At 37.9% G+C, this 6,000-nt stretch overlaps 1 protein-coding gene across 1 annotated transcript in view; it reads left to right on the top strand.

The window, feature by feature from the left end:
• The window catches only part of MAN1A2 (mannosidase alpha class 1A member 2), a 160,980-nt gene that overhangs the window by 19,104 nt on the left and 135,876 nt on the right, over positions 1 to 6,000 (top strand). The window lies entirely within an intron of this gene.

Below are 6,000 nucleotides of genomic sequence, written 5' to 3'. Positions count from 1 at the left end.
GCTCTGTCACCAGGCTCAAGTGCAGTGGTGTGATCTCAGCTCACTGCAACCTCTGACTCCCTGGTTCAAGGGATTCTCCTCCCTCAGCCTCCTGAGTAGCTGGGATTACAGGCACACACTACCATGCCCAGCTAATTTTTGTATTTTTAGTAGAGGCGGGGTTGGGGTTTCACCATGTTGGCCAGGATGGTCTTGATCTCCTGACCTCGTGACCTGCCCGCCCCAGCCTCCCAAAGTTCTGGGATTACAGGCATGAGCCTCTGCGCCCGGCCTGGATTAAAGTTTTCTATTCTATATTGTTTGACTTGCCTTAGTAAGAATTGAGGGGATGGGGTGGTGAGTTAAAGGCATGTGCTTAAGTTTTATTCCCAAAATACTTTTTCATTTGTATTGCAGATAATTACAGGAGAGGAATCCTGGATGTAAACAGTAGGCAGCAACTGTAATACATGCAGAAAAGTATTTATTGGAAGGATATTAGACTGTAACACATGCAGAAAAGGTATTTATTGGAAGGATATTAGGTTGCTTCAGAATTGACATAAAAGTCTGAAGAACTAGGTTTAGTAAATAGGCATTAAGTGAAGCCAGATACTCAGAGCCACTGTCAGTGCTGCTGATTAATGAGCATTGATTATGGCATTGCTACCTCTGGATACTGGATGTCTCTGCTTCCAGAGTGATTTCTTAAATTGAGTTGTTTCTTTACAGGTGTATAGTCCCAGCCATAGCATCTCATTGCTTACACATAGGTGATAGGCAATACCCTTGCTGCTAGATGTTAGGAAGATTAAGTATCTTGAATTTTTCTGTCTTCTATAGGAAGAGGAGGGATTCTGCTACCATTATACTAATTAATTCCTTAATGTTTTGGCAGCTTAAGAAACATAAAGGAAACGGAAAGGAACCCTGTATTTTATTATGGTGACTTGTAATAAAATAAGAGGATGAAGTTTTTATTTGGGCTGTGCTATTTGGAAATACAGATATAAATGGACTTTTTAGACCCTATCCTTTCAGCACTTTTTGTTCAGGAGTTTAAAGTAGGGGTTGGTACTGTTCACCTGAGAGGGAGCTTGGAAACATGGGGATATTTTTTGGTTGTCAGAATGATGGGGGTGAGGGCACTATTGCACTTAATGAACGTGGGCCACGTATATTAAACATCCCATGGTGCCTTCATGGTTCTGAAAAATAGGTAATTGAATTATCCCCCTCAAAATGTCAGTATTGCACTTAAGAAACATTAGGTTATATGGATCATCTTGATGAAGGGCTAAACGTTATTGATAGCCTCCTTTGCTTCACTGTCTGCACCTTCTGGCTGAGGATTATTTCTCATTTCGTTGCTTTGCTGTTTTCTTTCCTTAGTTCAAGGGACTTGATTCCTTTCAAACTCCAAAAATTTTATTTTCAAAGTCTAGCTTTGGCCAGGCTCAGTGGCTTATCTTTATAATTCCAGCATTTTGGAGGACCAAGGTAGGAGGATTGCTTGAGGCCATAAGTTGGAGACCAGCCTAGGCCACATAGTGAGACCCTGTCTCTAGAAAAAAATTAAAAAAAATTAGCCAGATGTGGTGTCACACACTGTATTTCCAGGTACTCGGGAGGCTGAAGTGAGAGCATCATTGAAGCAGGAGGCTGTAGTGAGCTATCATTGTGCCACTGTACTCCTACCTGAGTGATAGAGTAAGACCCTATCTCTAAAAAGAAAACAAACAGAAACTGTGGAAAGGTGCCCGGTAGCATGGAAGAAAATATTTGCAAATTATATATCTGAAAAGATATTAATATCCAGAATATATAAAGAACACCTACAGCTCAACAACAACAAAAAACCCTGATTTTAAAATAGGTGAAGGACTTGAAAATACGTTTTTCTAAATAAGATGTACAAATAGCCAATAAGCACATGAAAAGATGCTGAATACCACTAATCTTCGGGGAAATATAAAGCAAAACCACGGTAAGATACCCCTTCTAGTAACAAGTGTTGGCGAGGATTTGGAAAAACTGGAAAACTTGTGCATTGCTGAGGGGAAGTGTAAAATGGTGTAGCTGCTGTAGGAAACAGGATGGTGTGTTCCTTAAATAATTAAGTATAGAATTATCATAAAATCCAGCAATTCCGTTTCTGGAATGCTGAATTTTATGATCATTCTATACTTAATTATTTATTTCCAAAAGAAGTGAAAGTGAAACTAAAACAGATATTGTACACCCACATTCGTAGCAGCATCCATTTGTACAATAGACTATTATTTGGTCTTCGAAAGGAAGGAAATCTTGAAGACATAATGCTAAGTGAAATAAGCCAGTTACAATAGGGTAAATATTGTATAACTCCACTTAAATGAGGTACCTAGACTAATCAGATTCATAGAGGTAGAAGGTTAGAATGGTGGTTTCTGGGGACTTAGGGAAAGGGCAGAGTGGATTTAGTGTTTTAGAGACAGGATTTTTGTTGGGAAAATGAAGTTCTGATGGATGGTGGTGATGGTTACACAGCAGTGTGAATGTACTTAATGATACAAAACTGAACACTTAAAAATGATTAACACGACAGATTTCATTATGTATATTTTACCACAATGTTATAAAAAAATCTGGCTTCAATCAAAATCCATGTTCTTTATTTGTTTGCCTTTCTTTAAAAAGACTTTCACTGAAAAAAAAATCTTTAATGGAATAAACATACTTCTCATCTATTGGGTGCTGGCCACTATTAGCAGTCTTTGTGTAGCCAGTAATAAAAGTAGCAGCTGGTTTGGGACTGATAGTGACTGTTATGATTTCAACTGGGTAGTCTTGACAGTATGTGGTTCTTGGTATCTGTGAGAACAAACTGCATAAGCTATCTCATTTCTATCTTACATGAGTGGTGTGAATCGTTGCGTATCAGTAGGTTCACTAACGCAAATGGAGTACATTTAAAACAATGTAAAAGGTAGTAGTAAATGCAAAAGTTTGGAGGTAAAGGTGTACCATTAGTTTTGGGGCTTTAAGGCTTGGAACTGAGGGTTGGGGACTGTCTTAGTTTGCTTGAGCTGCCTTAACAAAGTACCATGGACTGGATGGCTTAAGCAACAAACGTTATTTCTCATAGTTCTGGAGACTGAGAAGGGATGAAGATGCTGGCTGATTCAGTTCCTGGTGAAAGCGCTCTTGGCCTGTGCATTGCCACTTTCTCTGTGTCCTCTCACGGTCTTTCCTCCATGTGTGCTTGTGAAGAAAGAGACAACAGTGTTTTTCTTCCTTAACTTATAGGGCCCCACGACCCTCACTACTTAATCGAATCCTGATTACCTCCCAAGGCCCTCATCTCCAAATACAATTACTTTCGGAATTAGAGATTCAACATAAGAATTTTTCGGGGACACAAATATTTAGTCTATAATGGAGACAGTCTGAGAGACAATATCTTAGTAATAAACCAGATAAATCTAGGCAGACCACAGAAAAAGCTAACAGTTTGGAGAGGCTGGATAGAAAAAAAAGATGTGAGCCAGTGAGACAAATTAGAGACACATGAAGGGGGGAAGGTTCAAAGCCTGAGAATGGAATGGCAGAGATTTGTGAAATTATCTGTAATAACAAGGAGAGATGGCTATAACAATTTTGTTTTTGGGTTCTTACTGCTTTAAATATATATGTAGTCAGGGGAGACATGGTAAAGATGCTGTATTAGGCTTTTCTTGCATTGCTGTAAAGAAATACCTGAGACTGGGTAATTTATAAGAAAAGAGGTTTAATTGGCTCACAGTTCTATAGGGTGTACAGGAATTATGGTGCCAACATCTGCTTCTTGGAAGGCCCCAAGAAGCTCATACTTGTGGCAGGAAGTGAAGGGCAGGGGGGAGTAGGCATCTCACATAGTAGGAGTAGGAGCAGGAGCAAGAGAGTGGGGGTTGGGGAGAGGTCACACACTTAACCAGGTCTCATGAGAACTCACTGTTGTGAGGACAGCACCAAGCCATAAGGGATCCATCCCATGACCCAAACACCTCCCCAACAAGCCTCACCTCCCCAACATTGGGGATTACAATTCAACATGAGATTTGGTGGGGTCATATATTCAAACTGTATCAGATGCCTATAGTACTAATAACAGCTTTGGACAAGGGACTACACAAAGACTGAATGGGTGATGTTTTACTCCACAAGAAAAGAGTGAATTATTTACCCAAAACCTTTTAAAAGTAATACTTAAATTCTTTTCATGGCTTCACAGATGACATAATGACTTTTTGCTTTGAATTGATGGTGATTTTTTATAATCAACAACCTAGTATATTAGTGCTATTTCTGACCTCTTTCTGATGATAACTTTTGATGAAAATATACGACTTTTTGGTAAAGGATCTTTAGAGTGATCAGAAGTCCACTTCAACTTGTATCCTTTATACTTCAAAATGTCAATGAGAATGACTGCTTACCACCATTCAAGACAAAAAAGAAAAAAAAAAAAAGAAAAAAACCCCAAATCTCATAAAATACTGAAGTTAAACAAAAGAACAAATTTCTGTGAGCATAATAGTTTCTTTTTCCTTTGAGTGTAACTTTTTCAGTTTCTGATTTGTTACAGCAGAGGTACCCAATCTTTTTGGCACCAGGGACTGGTTTCATAGAAGGTAATTTTTCCACTGGTGATGAGTGGGGCAGGGGATGATTGTTTTCAGGATGAAACCTCAGATCACCATAAGGAATGTGCACCCTAGATCCCTCACATGTGCAGTTCATGGTAGGGTTTGCGCTCCTGTGAGACTCTAATGCCATCGCTGAGCTCATAGGAGGTAGAGCTCAGGTGGTAATGCTTGCCCGCGCAACTCATTTCCTGCTTGGCAGCCCAGTTCCTAACAGGCCATGGACCGGTACTTGGCGTATTGGATCCCTGCATTACAGGAAGGCCAGGCCTTATTTTAGAACCTGTATACTGGGGTAGTGATTTTTAGTAATTTTTTTCATTAAGTGTTTTAAAACTACAGCAAAGCAATTTGAAGGTTTTATAAGGTTTATGCCTTTTTTTTTGTTTTTGTTATTTGTCTAATTGCACTGCTAGAACCTTTAGTACATTTTTCAGTAGACTTAAGTTGTGAGAGTGGGCATCCTTCCATTGTTCTTGAATTTAACGGGGAAGCATTCAGCCTTTCACCCCTGAGTATGGTGTCTGCTATAGGTTTAATAGATTTAATAGATGCCCTGTAACAGAGTAGGAAATACGCTTGCATTCCTAGTTCACTGAGTATTTTCATCAGGAATGGATATTGGATTTGGTTAAATACTATTTCTGCATCTCTTGATGATCATGAGGTCATTCTTTTTAAGTCTTTTAATGTAGTGAGTTGTTACATTGTTTGAGCTTTGAATGTTAGCCACCCTTTGGTAATTATTCTATAATCCTAAAAGTAGTTTTCTGTTTTTGAGGGATATTAGTTTATTTATTTATTTATTGTATTTATTTATTGTATTACTCTGATTCCAGTATCAGAGTAATGTTGGCCCCATGAAATGAGTTTGGAAGTTTTCCTTTTTTGGTGTTCTGAAAGAGTTTCCATAGAACTGCTATTGATTTTTACCTAAATGCTAGGTAGAATTCATTAGTGAAATAATCTGAACTGGAGTTTTCTTTGTGGAGAGGTTTTAACTATGCATTCAGTTTCTTTAATAGATACAGGCTGTTAAGGTAATCTAGTTATTGATTTCACTCGAATAGTTTTTTTTTTTTAACAAGGAATGTGAATTATTGAATTTTTGATATAAAGTTGTCAATACTTTCTGTCATTTTAATATTTTTAGGATTGCAGTTATATCAGTTATCTCATTGCTGATATTGATTATTTATGGCTTCTCTTTTTTCCTTCTCTTACCACTATTAGAAATTTATCAATTTTATTGATCTCAAAGAGCTAGCTTTTAGATTTATTGGTTTTTCTGTTATTCTGTTTGTATTTTATTTCTTTTTATTTTTGCTTTTATCTTTATTATTTTTTTTCCTTCTTC

The sequence above is a fragment of the Sapajus apella genome, unplaced genomic scaffold (assembly GCF_009761245.1).
Source record: "Sapajus apella isolate SASKATOON/1434 unplaced genomic scaffold, GSC_monkey_1.0 scaffold69, whole genome shotgun sequence".
Classification (NCBI taxonomy): Eukaryota; Metazoa; Chordata; class Mammalia; order Primates; family Cebidae; genus Sapajus; species Sapajus apella.
The sequence above is the reverse complement of the archived record's forward strand: the minus strand, read 5'-3'. Positions and strand labels throughout refer to the sequence as shown.